This window comes from Vicia villosa, linkage group LG1 (genome assembly GCF_029867415.1).
Source record: "Vicia villosa cultivar HV-30 ecotype Madison, WI linkage group LG1, Vvil1.0, whole genome shotgun sequence".
Lineage (NCBI taxonomy): Eukaryota > Viridiplantae > Streptophyta > Magnoliopsida > Fabales > Fabaceae > Vicia > Vicia villosa.
Genome location: NC_081180.1, coordinates 238,327,708 through 238,348,179, shown reverse-complemented (window position 1 = coordinate 238,348,179; position 20,472 = coordinate 238,327,708). Strand labels below are relative to the sequence as shown.

The 20,472-nt window shown below is 32.3% G+C and overlaps 1 long non-coding RNA gene across 4 annotated transcripts; it reads right to left on the bottom strand.

Moving 5' to 3' along the window:
* Window positions 1-14,916: 14,916 nt before the first annotated feature.
* LOC131645001 (uncharacterized) lies at window positions 14,917-19,234 on the bottom strand. Of its 4 annotated transcripts, none has more exons than XR_009296817.1 (12): window positions 18,835-19,234; window positions 18,403-18,632; window positions 17,187-18,246; window positions 17,071-17,108; window positions 16,922-16,989; window positions 16,774-16,842; window positions 16,547-16,607; window positions 16,174-16,315; window positions 15,989-16,077; window positions 15,718-15,894; window positions 15,263-15,372; window positions 14,917-15,180 (listed from the first exon to the last, which is right to left on the bottom strand). It is a non-coding gene; the product is annotated as an uncharacterized LOC131645001 (long non-coding RNA). The 4 variants fall into 4 exon arrangements; XR_009296818.1 differs by having other exon boundaries at window positions 14,919-15,180; window positions 17,071-17,356; window positions 18,180-18,246; XR_009296816.1 differs by having other exon boundaries at window positions 15,718-15,910; window positions 17,071-18,246.
* Between the last annotated feature and the right edge of the window lie 1,238 nt (window positions 19,235-20,472).

Sequence of the window (20,472 nt, the reverse complement as noted above, 5' to 3'; positions counted from 1 at the left end):
TTTAGGGCATGCCAATTCATTTGGCGCATGCACCCAAAATTTACACTTATACGCCATTTCATTTGGCGCATTCAGTATTCTGATTTCCCAAACCTAGACAGTTTGGTAAATACCCCGAAAACATGGTTTTTTCCGTATTTTTTTTATCAAACCTGGTTATTTAAATTTTTTTTTCAAAAAAAAGCCACGTAAAAAAAATAAAAATTTTCAAACTTAAAAAAAAAAACCACATGGCATTTCTCGTAATCATAAATTAAATAAAAAATAAAAAACCAACACAACAGTGTCACATCATCAATTTTGTTGACCAAATCCAGCGAGGGGGCAAAACAGGAAAATCTACAAATTATAAGGATGAAATCTGTGTTTTTTTTACCGGGTTGTTTTTTGGATTCGCCCCAAATGACAGGGAGGCAAAATATGGTTTAACCTTTTTTTTAAGGAATATGGCATTATGGTATCATCTTCAATTGTATATACATGTTCAATATGGTATTTGGAGTTTACAGTGACAAACTGTTAGCCATGTCTTCTTTAGTTGTCTTGCTAAGTTTTTTAATTTTCCAATGTCAAGTGAGATATTATTGTTTGCGATGTTTTTTTTTTAAACAAGGAATAATATATAAGGGAGAACTAAGGGTTCTCCAATCTGTTTACAAGAAGAGGCCAAGCACGACAAAAGAAATTACACATCAATTGTAATTACGACAAAAAAAGAAAAAGCTCTTAGCTAAATTTGTAAAAGGAATAATTGAGTTGAGTAATATCCCCACAAAAAGTCCACCTCCAAACCAAAGTTTTGATCTTCCAAACCACATCATCCAAACTCCACTCCTTCTCCCTAAAGCAAACCTCGTTCCAAGCCAACCAAATGGGCCATGTCGTAGCAAGCCAAATTAAATCAACTTTTTTCTCATCTACCTTTATAGATTTACAGAACAAGTGCCAATCCATAAAACTTGACATACACTCATTTTCCTCTACCCCCTTTCACCTATTCAAAAAGCTATACCCCTCCAAATGTTCTTAACCATATTACAAGCAAAAAAATAATGATCCCTATTCTCCGGATCCAAGCCACAAAAATAAGACTTTAAAAGAGCTAAGGAAATCGGGATACCTCTATGCATCAAAATATCTTTGGTTGGAAGCCAATTAGCCAAAAGCCTCCATCCAAAAGCCTTACTCTTAAACGGTACCCCCGCTTTCCACACTAAACCCTTAGCCTCATAAAATCTACAAAGAGGACCAAAAGTGTTACGGAGATTAGCATAACCATTGTAACAAGAAGCCACCGAAAATCATTCTTCCCCATTAGCATTCCACCTAACAACATCGTGACAAAATGGGTTGTCCACATTGTATGGGATACACCAAGGCGTTTACGTTGGATAAAGGGGGAAAAAACTCTTGGTTTGACTGTCACCGCAGATTCCTACCATTAAATCATTCATATAGAAGAAACAAGACAAAATTCAAAAAGGCAAAAGGGTAACAGATTTGCCTCCGCCTCGATTATCACCAGGTGCTATATGGGACCAAGTTTGTGAACTACCAAAACTCACAGATACTGGCCAAGCATGTAGAATTGAAGGATATGGAGTCGAACGCAATTGGACAGAAAGAAGTATATTTTGGGACCTCCCGTATTGGAAAGATAATTTGTTGTGCCATAATCTTGATGTTATGCATATTGAGAATAATTTTTTTGATAATGTATTTAACACTGTGATGGATGTTAAAGACATAACAAAAGATAATGAGAAGGCTAGACAAGACATTGAAATTTGGTGTAATCAAAAAGAGTTGGTTCTGAAGTCTCAACCGAATGGAAAATTATTAAAATAAAAGGCTTGTTTCAGTCTGACCTCCCAAGAATCTGGAGCGGTTTTTCGATGGTTAAAAGATTTGAGAATTCTTGACGGATATTCTTCAAATATAGCAAGGTGTGCCGATGCTAACACTTGGAAGTTGCATGGTATGAAAAGTCATGATTTCCATGTTTTTATGGATCAATTGCTACCAATTGCGTTCGGTTCTCTACCCAAACACGTGCTTAATCAATTAAGTGAAATTAATCAAATTTTAGAGATATTTGTGCGTCATCGTTAAGAGTGGAAGACATAATTAAGTTGGACTGAAATATTCCAGTCATTCTCTGTAAGTTGGAACAAGTATTTCGGCCAGGTTTTCTTTGACTCCCTGGAACATCTACATGTGCATCTTCCATATGAATCGTATCTTGGAGTAATTGTTCAATATAGATGGATGTATCCGTTTGAAAGGTTCATAGGTGATTCAAAGCGATCAGTGAAAAAAAAAAGCTAGAGTTTAAGGATCAATATGTGCACATTACTTGCATCGAGAAACATCACATTTTTGCAGTCACTATTTCAACCACTTGATGTTAACTCCAAGAATCATAGGAAATCCTGTAAATGTTAATGAAAAAAAGTCAATTTACCTTATCAGTCTTTGGGCTTCCAAGTCGTTCATCTGGAAAGAAGGGTGTGCAATTGTTGACCCAACAAGAAATGCACTCCGCACATGTTCATGTCTTGATCAACTGTGTTGAAGTTAAACCATATATTGAGTAAGTATACCCTAAAATTTAATTTTCTTTACAATCCTAAAACTTATTATCTTGAAAGATCATTATCATATATAATCTCTTTTAATAAATAACTATATTCCATTTTAAAAACTATATTTTATTTTCGATATCATCCAAAATATAAAGCAGATTATACAAAAAAAAGAGTCATTATATCATCCAAAATATAAAGCAGATTAAAAATAACTATATTCCATTTTAAAAACTATATTTTATTTATATCATATACACTATTTTTATAAACTCCTAAACCAGTACAGCAGCAATGCAGTCCCAGTCTTGAGGTAAGACATTGTATTGATGTGATGCACGTGGAGAAAAATGTATGTGATAGTGTAATCGGAACACTTCTCAACATTCAACGCAAGACAAAAGATAGTATTAATGCTCGTCCATAATATATAGGTAACAAGACGTATTTGCCTCCTGCTTGCTACACTTTGTCTAAAAAAGAGAAAAAAAGATTTTGTGAGTGTTTAGAAAGTATCAAAGTTCCTCATGGTTACTCATCAAGCGTCAAGAGGCTTGTATCGGTTAAAGATCTCAAATTAGTTGGCTTAAAATCTCATGACTGTCATGTCTTAATGCAACAACTACTACCAGTGGCTATTCGTGAGATATTGCCTAACAATGTTAGGAAGACTATAAATAGGTTGTGCTTATTTTTCAATGCAATTTGTTGCAAAGCCATTGATCCATTAAAGTTAGACGATTTGGAAAATGAGGCTGCAATTATCTTGTGCCAATTGGAGATGTATTTTCCTCATTTATTTTTTGACATTATGGTTCACTTGATTGTTCATCTAGTAAGGGGGATTAGATTATGTGGTCCAATTTTTTTACAATGGATGTATTCAATAGAGCGATACATGAAGATCCTTAAAGGGTATACCAAAAACTCACACCGTCCGGAAGCATCAATTATTGAGAGGTACATTGCAGAAGAAGCAATTGAGTTTTGTTCTAACTATTTGTCAAAAGTGGATGTTGCAGGGGTTCCTAAGTCTCGTCATGATGGAAGATGTGAGGGTGTGGGTACACAAGGTTTAAAGTTCAAGAGCTTGAGTATTGATGTGGTTGTTCAAGCGCATTTTTATATATTGAATAACACGGATGAAGTACCCCAAGATGAATGAAAGAGGGTTGTTAAAAGAGCATTATAAGAGTTACTCTGAGTGGTTTAAAGAAAAAATTGCTAGTGACGATAGTGCTTCAAAAACAATTAAGTTGTTGTCCTATGAGCCTAAATGTAACATAATAACTTGGATGGATATGATATTAATAAAAATTCCTTTTATACAAAGTCAAAAGATGACCGTAGTACCATGCAAAATAATGGGGTTATGATTGTGGCCGAGTCCATGCACTTCTCTAGTGCTAAAGATAAAAACCCGGTTATGGCATTTACACCCTACTTTGGGGTGACTGAAGAGATTTGGGAAGTTGATTATGTCGTGTTTAAAGTTCTTGTATTTAAATGCAAATGGATTGATATCAATAGTGGTGTAAGAATCAATGAATTTGGAGTTACACTGGTTGATCTTAGCAAGTTAGCTTATGCGGACGAACCTTTCATCATGGCATCTCAAGCAAAACAAGTGTTTTATGTCACAGATCCTTCTAATAAAAGGTGGTCAGTTGTTATACAATGAAAGGTGCATGATACTGATGAAAATTAAGATGCGAGTCTTGATATTTTTAAAACGCCTCATTTCTCAACAAATGTGCCTACCTTCATTGAAGAAAATTTAGAGGATGATGTGCATGCTATTCGCATAGATCATGAGGAAGCGATATGGGAGAGCTAGTAAGGTGTTTTTTATAAGTTAATTCAACATTACTTTGATTTCTAATTGTCTTTATTTTGTGCTTAATTTTATGTCTAATTGTTTTTATTTTGTGCTTAATTTGATTTCTAATTTTTTTTATTTTGTTTAAACTGATACATGGTTGATTCAACCGATAACCCCTCTTCATCTAGTAAACCTAATAAAAGAAGAGTTAGAGGTCCAACTTTGATGACACAAATTGACAAAGTTCATTAAACGGGTGAATAGATAAAGGTCTAGTTCGACCCAAGAACCAATGAATGTACTGGTGTTGGTAAAAATACTGGAAAATTTAGGAGTTATACAACATCTCTTGCTCGGCAGAGATGTTCTATTTTGAAAGATGAGTGGAAAGACATATATAATGAGATAAAAGAAGTTATATGGCTTGATGTTCAAGTATTTTAAATTCAACACTTTATTATATTTTATAATCATATATATATACTAACAACATATGCCATATACTATATGTGTAGGCTCATTTCACTATTCCAGAATGTTGTGATAAAGACAAGGATGGTAAAATTTAGGATCCGTTGAAGAAGCAATGGATTAAATATCCGAGAGAGCGATTGAGAGGTTTTAAGACACAACTGACAGACGAATATGTTAATAATCCCAAAAAAGATCTCGCTCCGACAAATGTCAAGTATAATTATATTAAAGAAAAAGTATGAGAAGAGTTTCTGAAGTCTCGAGATAACCCCGCATTTAAGGTTAGTAGGAGTTATATTTGAGCTTTTTTGCATAACATTTTTATTATGTTTAGTGATAACTTTTTGAGTTTATAATTAATAGGAAAAAAGTCGAAAGGGTAAGGAAACTGTGGCTAGGAATCTATACCCACACATATTATCTCGTGGAGGGTATCGCTTGCTTGTGGAGATAATAAAAAATGAAAGTATATAATCGAGAGATGATTCTACATTAGATGATAATGGTAGTCCATCTCCATCGTCACAACATGAGTTATGGAAGAGAGCACGACAAAAAAGTGTGAGAATACACATCAAAGTCTACATAAGTTGTTGCTGCGAAATTTGTAAGTAAAACATGGAAATTACTTCAAATATCATTATATTTATAGTTGATAAAAACTATTGAAATTAGTTGTGGTTTTTGTATTTTGTAGGATTCTCTAGTTGAAAAAGGTGTCTTTGTTCCAGATGGACGTAACGATATCTTAACAGCAACCATTGGAACATCAAAGCATGGAGGTCGTGTTTGTGGTGTTGGAAAACACCATAAACAAAGCACTTACTTTGGAAGGTTTTCTTCACGTCAATGACAACATATAGATGTAAATGAACAACTTCAACAACTTTCATCTAAATTGGAAGCAAGACTTAGAGCTGATTTTGATCAAAAGTTGGTTGAAGAGCGTAAGGTGTTGCAACAATCTTTTATGGAAACACTTAAGTTTATGGGTTTTTCGCAAAGCACAAATAATAATAAATGCATTGAAAAAATAGAAGTAGTCAAAGGAAGTGGAAAAGGAAGTTGTTCAGCTACAAAAGGAAACACAAAAGACGTGGAAGTTAACGATGTTCAGAGATTGTTACTCATGGTTGTGAAAATGGCTGACAGACACTTGAAAATGGAATTAAGTCACTGTCGATCTTTTGCTGATTTTTATATGTCAGCTAAGTGTATCAGAGAATTGTTGATGGGTTTTCATTGGCTTGACGTGTCTACTCTGCAAGTTTGGTGCATGTAAGTACATTTTCTTTCTTTATTACTATAAATATCTATTAATATGTTATATCTCTCATCACTTTGAATCTAATCTTTATTTTAAAATTATTCAGGTATATTCATCGTGTATGTATTGATAATTCCACATCGGAAGTATATGGAATTATGGACCCTGTTGTTTGTATATCTGTTGATACTATGACGAAAACTTAAGCAGGTGTTAAAAGATACATACAAGATAAGTTAGAGAGAGAAGACAGAGTGTGTCACTTACTACCACTTATTCATGGGTAAGTTTTTATGAAATTGTGTTTTCTAGTTTTTTAATTTTGATAACATAGATATTTTATGTGACTTTTGTGTTTCCACACACACCTACAAACAGCATTTGCAATTAATAGTCATGTGTCCGAGAGACAATATTGTGGTTGTCTTTTGTTCACTTCATCGGGAAATTGATGAAATCATGAAGAAATTTGTAAAAAAGTTTATCTTCTATGTGAATTTTGTTGTAATATATTATATATCTCGTCAAGCCTTCTCATTATCTTTTGTTTAGTCTTTAACATCCATCACTGTGTTCAATACATTATCGAAAAAATTCTTCTCAATTGCATAACATCAAGATTATGGCGTAACAAATTATCTTTCAAATACGGGAGGTTCCAAAATATACCTTTTTTACTTAATTTGTTTGTATGATGCCATGTCATTTGACTTGCACTATGCATTGAAGTAAATATTCTTTTTAACCTTGGTATTATCGGAAGATAAAACATGGACTTTAGTGCTACATGAGCTTGATTACTGTTAAAGGCTCTACTGCAAACTTTATATCTTGAACTCATACAAAACTTACATTCCTCCAACAATCCATCTTGCGTACCAAACTCATTATCATAAAACAAAATGCAACCATTAATGCAACAATCAATCATTCTTACTCTTAAACCCAACTTCGACACCAACTTCTTTGCATCATAAAAAGTTGTAGGCAAGTTGTCTTTCGTTGCAGTTGAGTCTAACATCATTTTTACAAAGAAGTTCAAACACTGATCAGAAACATTCCAATTTGACTTTTCGGCCAATAATCTCACACACATTGATAACTTTCAGTCGGACGATCCCTCAAACAATGGCGTATTCGTCTCATTCAACAATTGATGAAATCTCTGCGCTTCCTTATTCGGCAACTCTTCCCCATCAAAATCTCCAGGTTGATCATAGGTCACGTTCACACCAAAAGCATCCTCAACCATGTCACCGATCAAGTTAAAGTTTTCCTCATATTTCATTGGCGGTTTTTCCTCATATTTCATATGCGGTCGACTACTTAAAGCATGTGTATTGCTAGTCTCTAGTACGTTACTCGGCAGTTTTTCACCATTAAATGTCCAAACCCAATAATTTTTCATGAAACCCCTTCTATACAAATAACTGACCACTTCCTCTGGGTCACTAGTTATAGGTCTACATCCACATTCAAGACAAGGACTCCTCCTTCGCTTCGGCAACATTCCTGAGCAAACACCCACGTGATAAACCCATTAACTCCTACTATATAATTGGGTTTAAGTGCACGTCTTCTTGATTCCAATTTATCGTACATTCAATTACGATAATACCAATAATAATAATGTTCCATAATGCACATATATCCAGTCATTTTTTTATTAGTAACTATATCCTTTTTTTTTAAATGTTGTTTAAAAAATACTACTTCACACTATTTTGTTCTTAATAAACTTATTATCAAGTTTCAAAATATAGTTTTAGTTTTTATTACTTTAATTATTACTGTATTTTTTACTATATTTTCAAAATAATAATTATGAGTATTTTGAAAATAATAGTTTACAATCTGGACGGTGAATTGATTATTTTAACTTTAATTATTTTTTACTATAATTTTGTGAGGTAATAATAGTTTCAAAATACTATTACTTTTTACTATATTTATTACTATAGAATAATAATTAAATAGTTTCAAAATAATTAGTTACTATATTCTTTTAACTTTAATTATTACTATATAAAATAAAAAATATATACTATTTTTATTAATATATTCAGTTTTTTAATAAATTATTTTTTTAAAATTTATATAATAATCTATTTTTAAAATTATATATAATATATTCCATTTTTAAAGTTATAATTTATATAATAATCAGTTTTATATATTCTAAAATATTTAATAAAAAATTCATTTTAATATACTTATACATAATAATCGTTTTTAATAATCTATTTTATTAATATATATAATTTGTTTTAGATATATTATAAAATATTTGATTAAAAATTCATTTACATATTTATGTATAAATAATCTCTTTTAATAAATAACTATATTCCATTTTAACAACTATATTTTATTTTCGATATCATCCAAAATATAAAGCAGATTATTAAAAAAAAAAACTTTTACATCATATACACGATTTTTATCAACTCATAAACATATATGAAACAGACTGAATTCTCAGCACATAACTCTGATCACATTTATAACCTGTCACACTCAAATTTTTACTCACTTTACATTTACACCCTCTCATTCTTATTGGTATCAGAGCTTGAGATCTGAGTCATAAATGGAGTCCAATATAAATTACCTCAAAACTTGTTTAGATAAACAAGAAAAGAAATTAGAAATTTTAGAACAATTATTAAGAGAAAATATAAATGATAATAACCAAATTTTAATTACCTTAAAGGAGCAGGTAAACAATAAAATTCCAATTAATGGGTCAGAAGAGTTAAAAGTATCTATAGATTCTTTAGCTGTAAAATTCTCACAAATAAGTATTAAAAGAAAAACAAAGAGTACTAGAACCAAAAGTTTTTTAAACTTATAATACAGAAGAAGTTAAAAAACATTTGAAATTGTGAATCCTTTTATTGGCCGACCTAGAACAATGATGGATGAGGAGGATAGCTCATCTAGGACTACCACTTTAAGCCAAACTCAAAACACTTCCTACTTAAATAAACTTTTAGATAGGAAAGAAACTAAAAATGCTTATCAATTAGAAACAAATTATGAACACTAATAAAGACTTAGAAATTATGACAAATGACCACATTAGTATCTTAAGACCAACCCAACTATATAGAATTACCAGATGGTCAATTTGAAGAATTTGGATTATTAACAAATGACAGTATAAATCAATTAAATAAAAAACAAATGAATTATGTACATTTGGGATTAATTACAACTGGTGTGAGAGGTTTAGTAATGAAACAAATGGTGCCAAAGTACTAATAGCCATATTAGATACTAGCTAGGTATCCAGAACTAAATAGACAAATTATGGGAGTAATTGAAGTAGACATGAATAATAACTGTGAAATCCATTATTTATGCCCAAACTTTACCATAGGAATTAAAGACTTAAAATGCATTAAAATTCAAGTTCAGAGTAAAGGATTTAAAAATTTTAAGGGATCAAATGTTGTGATAGACATTATTTTTCTTGGAAAATTATCAACACAAGTCTCACCAAAATTTAACCTGAAAATTGATGATATGGTTAAAACAATTACATCAAGAGGAATTAACGTTTTAGATCCAGAACCAATTTCTCCTTCTCTTTTAGCTGGAGAGGAATGGAAATTAAAAACAATATTCAGACTGAAGCTGAAACATTAACACCTACAAAGGTTGTGACTTATACTAACAAAGATTATTTAGCCTTAAGATTTAAAAATTATGAGGAAACCCATAAGCAAACTAGTGAAGATGACTGAAAAAGTCTTAACACTAGAAGAATTTCAAAAAATTAAGAATGATGAACTTTTAATGGAAAAATACAATACAGAAACTGAATAAGCAAATATGAATACTAAAAAAAATTCCTTATGGAAAAATATTTGGAAGACATGCAAAGTCTAAAAATTTATTCGAAGAAACTGAAAATGTAGAAAAAGAAAATTTTGAGATAAACTACTCAGAAAAAATTTAATAAATGAAGAATCTAGAAACTCTGCTACATCCAGATTTCTAAATAGTATACCAACTCAAATGGGTTACTCTATAGGACACCCTTCAAGATTGCCTGTGGCTATTTACACTAATAACAACCACAACTTGAGGACACTAGGACAAAGAAACCCTAACAAAATTAATTTGTATTGATATGAACAAGTTATGTTAAATATTACTAATATCCATCCACAACTTTTAGATACATACATTGAACAATGGACTTCTTTAGTAATTAGAGATTATGAAAGCAAACATTATAATATTACAATAGGTGAAGAAATGATTAAAATTCCTGAAAATTATCTAGGAGACATAGCTAGAGCTGCTTGGGAAGCATTTAAAGCTAATTTTCCAGAAAAATTAGCAGAAATAGTAACTCAAGGAAATAATATTCACAATTTTACATAATTAATACACAAAATTATTACAGACAAATATGCCAATGTATGACTAACCATGAGACAGGCTGAAGCCATGAGAGATTTAGAACAAATTCAATTATATGATTGGAACCATATAATAGAATTTTTACAAGACTTTTATGCCTTAGCAAGCACTTCAGGAAACTACTTTTCTACAGAATTAGGAGAAAGATTATTTACCAAATTACCAGGACCATTAGGTCACGAAATTCATGAAAATTGGAATAAATTAGAAGTTAATAATGAACTTGATAACATTGGAATAAGAATACAATACATTATTTCTAAATCAAAAAAGAAATGTACTTATATTCGAATTCAAAAATAATTAAAACAAAAGAATGTAGGGTTCTGTAAACAAATTTATACTCCCCAACAATATGACAAGCATCCTGATGATTAAAATCAGAAGAATCAGCCTAGATTTAAGAAAAATTATGTAAAGAAAAATTACTTAAAAAAATCAAATGTCAAAAAACCGTACTTAAACAAAGAAAAATATGTCAGAAAATATAACCCTAACAAGAGTTATAGAAATACAATTACTTGTTTTGCCTGTAGCAAAGTTGGACATTTATCTTCTGTTTGTCCAAACAAACAAAATTTCTTTACAAGAGAATCAAATCTTATATCTACTATAAGAGAAGATATTTTAGAAATAACTTCAGATATTTCAGACAACTCTAAAATTTGGAGTATTTGCTCTCTAGAAGGAATAGAGAATGACGAAATTGAAATTCCTTGCGAAGATGAAAATAATAATAACTATATTCTGTTAGAAAAATTGAAATAATTCACTTTTAAATAAAATAATGGAGCCAAAAAACAAATCTTTATATTGTAACCATAATTGGAACTACAAAGCTGGAAGTGACAACATTAGATGCTTTAAATGTAATTGGTTTTCTTCTTTTGATAAAAGATGGAAATGCCAAATTTGTTTAAAACAAATATGTTCAAATTACATTAAAAAACATTTTAGCATTGAAAAAAAAATTCAAGAAATCCCAGAAAATTCAAATCTTCCAAAAGATCAAAATTATTTAGAAAATAAGGTAGAAAGCAAGTTTAAAAGCTTAGAAAATAAGGTAGACAAACTAGAAGCAAGACTTGAATGTTTAGAAGAAAAAAAATTAAAAAACTAACATAAATTATTGAAAAAGGAAAATTACCAGCCTCTGAAACTAATTTTAAATTAACCAAAATTACTCAAGAAGAAGTTAACATTATAAATAATATAGAAAAACCTTGTGAAATTCCTGTTCCACTGATTTGCAATAAAGATAAATTAATACAAATTATAATACCAGCAAAAATTAATATTCATGGTTATGAAAATACTTTATCAATTTTAGTAGATTCTGGATCAACTTCATCTACTATAGATGTAAAAATAATCCGAGATGGCTTCAAAAATAAAATTGTTAAAGTAAAACCATCATATTCTACACAATTTGATGGAACTAAATTATTGACAGATTGAGAATTTAAAAATATCCAAGTAAAATTCCAGACAAATTGTAATTATTGGTTCGATTATTATCAATGGCCAAAAATTTGGCTCAGAGACATGAATCTTTTTGTTCCTATTGTTATGGGATTAGACTTTATTCTCCATAATTCTGGACAAATTAGTATTAACAAGGATTATGTGACAATAAGTAAAAATTGTTCATTAATACCTATTATTTCAAACTTTAAACCACAAATAAAATGTGAAACCTGCAATTGTAGGGAAAATAAGGATGAATGACAAGATTTAGATTTAGACCTAGACAATGGTATAGAAAGTGAGTTACACTTAATAGATACTACAAATTTCACAGAAAACCTACAAAGTTATGACCTAAAACATATAATTAAAAAATTAGAAAAAATTGAAATAATAGGAGAAAATCCTACAAAATTTTAGGAAAGAAATAAAACTCTATGTAAGTTAGAAATTATCAACCCAGATATTACTATTAAATCACCTAATTTCAAGTATGGCAATTGGGAAAAAGAAGAATTTAAAATGAATATTAACCGATTGTTGAAATTAGGAATTATTCAAAAATCAAATTCTAGACACAGAACCTCTGCTTTTATTGTTCAAAAAGAAGTGGAAAAGAAAAGAGGACAATCTAGATTGGTTTTTTATTATAGAAGATTAAATGACAATACATTTGAAGACGAATATTGTATACCAGACAAAGACACTTTAATTAACAAAGTTCAAGGTAAGAATTGGTTTTCTAAATTTGATATAAAATCAGGCTTTTGGCAAGTAAAAATGCATAAAGATAGCATTTGTTCTGGACTGGGCCATGATTCGGCCCAATCTACTTTCGGCCCACTTAACCTTAGGAGTCCAAACCATCTCATGGCCCGTAAAGAGCGAAGACTACTCGTCTACTCTTTGCTTGGCATAATGCTCCCCGCGAGCTATCTGGTGCCCGGCGTAGGTGCTCCCCGCGAGCATCCTCTCTGCCGAGACCCTACTCCTCGTAGAGCTCCTTCATACCCAACCCCCCCGTAAAATGCGGAGTCCACGTGGTCCCTAAAAGACCGCGTCTCCCTTAAACTTCGGAGTGGTTGACTAGGACAGAGGGCACTCCCGCACCTCCGGTATTTCCGCCTAGGAAACCTGGAAGCCTGATCCGCTGTCGCACACGGGTCAAAAACGAGTTAATTGCAAACTATAGTAACGACGGTAACGGTAACTCGAGTATCGTCTCTCAAGAACTCTTAGATATTACAAACCGAAATCGAAATTGGGGGGGTTTGGTTTGGTCGAAATAATGATTATCAAAAGTGATTATGAAAATAAGTTGTTTTGAAAAAGTGATTATGGAAATAAGCCAATCTACTGAATCAGTTCCTACTATCATCGATTATCATAATCTCACTACCCTAAGCGGATTTCATTCCCGTTCGATTACAATATAATCTGTCGCGGGGAAAAATCGTATCTTTTTCGGGATGAGACGCCTGATGCCTTCTTTGGGCTCGAGTGCTCAAAAAATGATTTTTCTTTTGTTTCGACCAAACTTTTTATTGTTTCCAAAGTAGGAAAAGGAAAAAAGTTGCAATAACCTTAAAAGTGGGGGAGAGATCTTTGGGTAAGAGGGTTGGTTATACGAAGGGAAGGTATTAGCACCCAACGTATCTATAGTACTCTATAGGTTTCTTTGTTATGTCCATTTCATTCTATGCTATAGGGTTTCTTGTGAGATAGGTGGGACCTAGGGTGTTTGTTTGATTATGCTCGCAAAGATCATCGCGATCCTCTGCATACATATCCCTTAGAGGGAATCAGAGCATCTGTAGCTCGGGTCTACGGGTGCTAAGGTTTGAATGGTTTGAGGGAGAAGTTTTGCTCGCCAAGGATACGACCTTGTGCCTACGTATTCTCAAAGGGATGTTGAGAAAGTCAGAGCAATCGTAGTTCCCACTTATGCTAGTGGAAGCAAAGGATAAGAGACAAATGTCATCTCAATGTTCGATGTATATAATCTATATCATCACATACATCTGTTTGATTTTGTTTAAAAATCTTTTCATTATAAGCCCTGGGCCATGCCACTTATGGTGCTTAGAATGATAAAGATGCTTTTTAGCCAGCCTTGTGGCAAAAACTTTCAATGAAGTCAGCCTTGTGACAAAAAGTTTTGATTAATCAGCCAGCCTTGTGGCAAAAGTTTCAACGAAGTCAGCCTTGTGACAAAAACTTTGATTAATCAGCCAGTATGGTGGCAAAAAGGTTTGATTGATTAGCCAGCCTTGTGGCAAAAAAGTTAAGTTGATTGATTGATTGATTGATTGTTTGTGATGATATAGAAGAGATACTCCTATCATAGAGATGATAAATGTCTAATCTCCTAGGGTATTTGTGTTTGGATATTGGGGATGCTTATAAGAAGCCCGTGGGTCCTTGTACGAAGCCCAAGAGGAGGCTATCCGAGGGTCCTTGCATTGTAAGCCCAAGAGGAGGCTATGGGAGGGACAATCGAGGGTCCTTGCATTGTAAGCCCAAGAGGAGGCTATGGGAGGGACAAGTCGTTTGTACGAAGCCCAAGAGGAGGCATGGTATAGTTGGTTTGAGCTCTTAGAGCGATTTCACCGGGAAACCATACTCTATGTCCTAACCTAAACTAGGGAGACACTACTAGAAATACTCAAATTTCCTGCGGATTTACCTGCAGATTTTAGCCAAATTTCCGCAGGAAACACGTTTCCTGCGGATTTTCCTGCGGCTTTATGTCCCCAGCTAAAACCTTCGTGGGTAATATTTTCGGCAGCAAATTCCGCAGGTAATTCCGCAGGTATATCCGCAGGAAATTTCCGCAGGTAAATCCGCAGGAAATTTTCGCAGGTAAATCCGCAGGTAATTTCTATCTCAAATTAAAAAAAATTATAAACTTTTGAAACATTATAAAAAAAAGAATGATATCAGTAAGCACTAAGTAGTAGGTGAAGAATAAAATCCATAGTAGAATGATCTTCTGAAAATAAGGGTGGAAAACAAAACTTACTGGAAGTCCAACAGCACACATAGCAAAGCTATAGTGTTTGTTCCGACACGAAGATTTACATCGCCAATATATCTGAATCTCCTGTCCTCCCTCGTTCCATAGGCAGAGCCTGTTTTCAATCATATATATCATGTTTCTTTTCCCTTTTCTATGGAAGCGTGATCTACTAAAGAAGAAAATTAACTACATACCAGAAAGTCGACCATTGATAAAAACATGCACAGCATGGCCAGTGGACTGAACAATGAGAGAAGGGAGTTTGCCTCCATGGAGAAAGGATTCGGACGAATCAACATCAACGCTGTAGACACATCGATATGAAATAAATCAGTACAGCAAAAATGGTTTTTAAATCTCCTTCTTTTAGCTGCTGAAACCTTAGAGATTCAGTCAAAATGTCAAAGTCGAGCAATTTTAGATGTCAATATTCGGTACAACATCTAGAATCTAGAAATATCAATATCAGTTATCTGTTTCCATGGTTGATGCAACTTGCAAGTGATCTTTACGATGCTAGAAAGATGTAAGAGAAATGCTAAGCATTACGACTCAATAATGGTCATTGTTAACGTATGTTGGATGAAAATAAAGAACGGCTAGAGAACAAAAGGAGAAAAATGTAAACAACTTACAAAATCAATCTTACCTAGTTATATACCAAAGGTAAATCACTTATATCTCATGTTACATTTATCTGTTCCAAGAGACCAGAAGCAGTGATTGTATTTGTAGAACTAGAAGAAGTATCTTCAACGAAACTCTTCCATGAGAACATATGAGTATTTGTAGGAAACATTTCCATCTGAGATGTTTGCACTCCAACCTAACATAGGAAGAAACTAAAGTCAGTGGTTTACATTTCCGCAAGACCATTTCCGCAATTACATAATATGGGAGTAACTGTAAAAAATGATTACCAGCCACTCCAAGCCTCTGTCCACATTGTAGGCTTGTAAGGTTTATTGGGAGTAAATTTATCACAATAAAAGCCATTGCAAGTGTTTATCTGTCACATAACAGGAAACATACTAGTTTATCAGTCACATGATGTTACCGGTGCATAATGTTAACAACCTCTAAGGGAGAGAGTGAGAAAAATTACCACTAGATCTGGAGCATCGTCTTCCTTGCACATCACCCATGGAACCCCGGTTCCCATTTCAACAGCCATTTTTGCAGCCCAGCTCATATAATTATAGCCAACAGGTCCAAGTAATTTACTCTGCCCCATACTCATTCTCAATCTGAAACAACATAAAGTGTATCTATCATTATTGTTGTTGTTACAAACAAAACTGGATCTAGAAGAAAAGTTAACCACAATTAGTACCTTTCCTAAAAAATAAAAGGGAATTTTGGCAGTTTATAAATGCACAAAAAACTACTAACAATTAATAACAGAGGTTAAACCTCAGAGGTGTGTTTTTGGAGTAAATGAAAAAAGAAACATTTAAACAAAAGATATACATATGTACCAAGACATTGACACCTCACTGAATTGCTTGAACACTAGTAGCACCCATTGTTCAATCCATACTGCAAAACATGAAATTAAAAAAATGTATAATTCAATGTAAGTACATGTGTTGTTGGACACCGAATGCGTATTCAATCCGAATAAGCTGCAAATATGGCAATCCAATAAGTGATTCTAGGATAACAATTATCCAAGTGCTATAAACTTCTCAAAATATGATAATACCTTAGAAATTCAAGAGAGGTGCAACTCTGAGCAACAACTATAACTCCCTCATCGGTCACACGTACACACCTATCACGTAAAAACAGATACAGCTCGATTAGTTTCATAAAATGAGATAGACGAATATTCAAGTTGATCGTGAGTTTACCAAGTCAGATTGAGGGATACAAGGTTCTTGCATTTCGAAATACATTCAAGTCCTTCGTCTGAAAGATTCTGCAAGGCAAACTTATTTCTATTAGCAGTTTGCATTAGATAGAATTGTGCGGAGAAATCTACAACAACCGAAGATTTTACCTGGGCACCACAGAGATCCAAAAACATGAGCTGTGAAACTGAATAAGAGTAATGCAGTGAATTTTCAGGGAAAGAAAGACAAATTGAACTTCAATAGGTTGAGTTTCAATTCATACCTAGACACTGCATAGAGATTCAAACTTTGAAGGGATAAGCATTTCTGCAACAAATGCTTCAGCCCTTCGTCGGTTAACTTAACTTTGGAAAGGCATAGATAAACACCAACCGTCCATAAAACATCCACCATGATAGAAGATTAACATTCAAGCCCCAACTCAGAATCAACCTAATAAACTCATTGTGGCATTTCAACAAACAATTTGTTTTCAAAAATCACCAAGTTTATAATCAATGTAAACTGAATTTTCTTATGTCAACCATGAAGAATTAATTCATTACTACAATGGCTTGTTATTTAATTGTTCATCCCTATTACATAGAATCTTACACCTTTAGAAAAAGAAAAACTTAGTTCACTAGCTAAGATTGGCACCAGTATAAATCTCAGCTCTGCATCACACCTTCTACTAATTTATACATGATTTGTCACAACTCTCTTATTCCTTCAATCATTTGTCACGTGTTTAGAGTTTTGAATTGTGTGTATGTACAAAGAAATTAATCATGAAAGCTAAAACTAAAAAATATATAATTCTACTATTCTCTTTTCTTAATTTAAGAACTATTTAAAGGAGAAGACCTAAAGATTTTTTGTAGCATAGCCAAAATGCAAACATGTTAATTAGTGACTGTGTGAGGGATTTATATATGTTCTTCAAAGGAATATAGTATAGGTGAATGGTATTGTTTTCAGGAAATTTTGGATGACAACTTGAAGTGAAGTGCTTAGATATGGCTTATCAAATTGTGGCTCTAACTCAACACTTAGAAGCTTTCTAGTAAAAGTTGATGCCAAAGCAAAGAAAAATTAGGGTGTTACCAAAAATCAACACTCAACACTTCAACAGATATACTAAATGTTCTTCAAGAAAAATTAAATGTTACCAAAAATCTATCTAACTAATTAATACTTTTTATTAATTTGATTCAATAACATAATTGAAAAAATTAATATTGGAGAGCATTTAGCAGTGAGGTAAATGGTGTACATCTTCTGGAGCATGGCAACATTCAGCTACTTCTTCAATTGTCAATGGCTCAATAGGCTCCTTGCATCTGAAAATACAAAACAAGCAAATTGCAATTAGTAGCGAACCGGACAGTATCTTTAAAAAGAATACCTAACTACAGCATATTAGTTCAATCTCTCCTCTCAAACTAATATTCTCTTCGATTTGTCATTTACAAGTAGATCCCTTTTTCATAACTAACCTGTCAATTCTTGTAAGTCTCTGGCCTTTCAACTCTCTCTGCTCCCTCACAAGCTATCACATTTATTGCATCCCTTCCATATAACCCTTTCTCAAACATCAACCTATATGGATCTTCCTGCGAATTGTACTCAAATGGAACCTTGAACTTCTTGCAGTACTTCTCAAGTCGCCGACCCGTCTCCTCAACCCTTTCTGCAGGCCTAAATCCTGGCTGAGGAAGATCAAATCCTGTAATACGAATTAATTAAAAACTAATCAACAAATAACCTAATGATATGTTACCTATCAACAACTAATCCCTGATAAATAACCTGCATTGCTGAAACTGGAAGGCAATTAAAAAACATAATGATATACACTACAGCTTAACATCATTGATTTCACGAATTAAATAAAAAAGTGATTAAGAAACGATGAAACGGAATCGAACCGGAAAGATGAGAGAAGTCTTTGAGTTTATTGGCGAGGCCACCGGCGGGAGAGTCGTTGGGAGTTTCCTTGACGAGGTAGACGTAAGTGAAGCCGCCTTCTCCGAGCTGACGCAAGACGCGGAAGCGATTCTCGTTGATCCAAACATCGCCACCTCCGTTCACGAAGTAGCATAATGCATTTAAACTGAAATTGTCTAATACAAAAATCCAACTGGTTCAGGTTAAAGGTCACGTGATGATGAACACAAAAATGACCTCCTTTCTTCGATTGGAGGTGAGGTGACGGAGGAAGAGGCAGAAGGTGGTTCGACGGCGGCGCTAGGGTTTTCAGAGAGAAAGAAGAAAACATAACGAGTTCACCTTTTGCATATTGGAAAAATGAAAGAGAAAATGTTTAAAGGTAAAAATGATAAAATAAAATAGTGTAAGAAAAAAATAATACTTTTAATACTTATATGCTTATTAAACTTTTTTTTACTAAAATGTAAAATTAAATAAAATTATCTAAAGATAAATTTAAAAAGTCAAAATTTATTTTAATTCAAAATAAAAAATTAAATATAATTTCATATAACACATTATTATTATTATTATTATTATTATTATTATTATTATTATTATTAGAGTAGGATTTTTAAAATTAAAACTTTTAAAATAATTAACAATTGAACAAATATAATTTTATATAACACAAAATATATATTTGTTAAAAGAAATTAAATTCAAAATTTAGAAAAAATTTATAGTAAAAGATATAATGACATTAATAGAGAAATTTATACATTATATATCATATTTGTTTCAATATGTTATTTTTAAAATTATAGATTATTTGGTCCAATATAAAATAAATAAGTTGAAGAATTATATATATATATATATATATATATATATATATATATATATATATATATATATATATATATATCATTTATAAAGTTAATTAAAATAAAATAGAAAAAACATTATAAAAATAATTAATAACATAGAAAAATTAGAATTAAACTAAATAAAGAAAAAACCATAAAAATAATTAATAAAATAGAAAAAACACTATCAATTTTTATATAAATTTAAATATTGAAATATGTCAAAATCGCAGGTAAATTCGCAGGAAATATACCTGCGGATTTACCTGCGGAACTTGTATTACAGTTTGTTTTTATTATAAATTAAATATCGCAGGAAAATCCGCAGGAAAGTTTCCTGCGAATTTACCTGCGGATTTTTAGTTTATGTAAATATTTTGTTTAAAATATATATTCCGCAGCAAAATCCGCAGGTATTTCTGCAGAATTTGCTGCCACTTTTAGATCCGCAGGAAATTTATTTTATTTAATAAAATCCCAGGAAAATCCGCAGGAATACCTGCGGAAAATTTTCCGCAGGAAATTCCGCAGGTAATACGTGTATTTCTAGTAGTGAGATTCTTTGCACGAAGCCCAATAGGAGGCTATGGGGAACCTAGTGTTGTACTAAGTTGAACAAGTATATATAACACAATCACAAATATGAACAAGTACGAACAAATATGAACAAGTACATGAACAAATATGAACAAGTATGAACAGTTATATATGACAAGGTGTGTGTATACAATGGAGTTTATGAAGGAAATATACCTGTAAGCATGATCC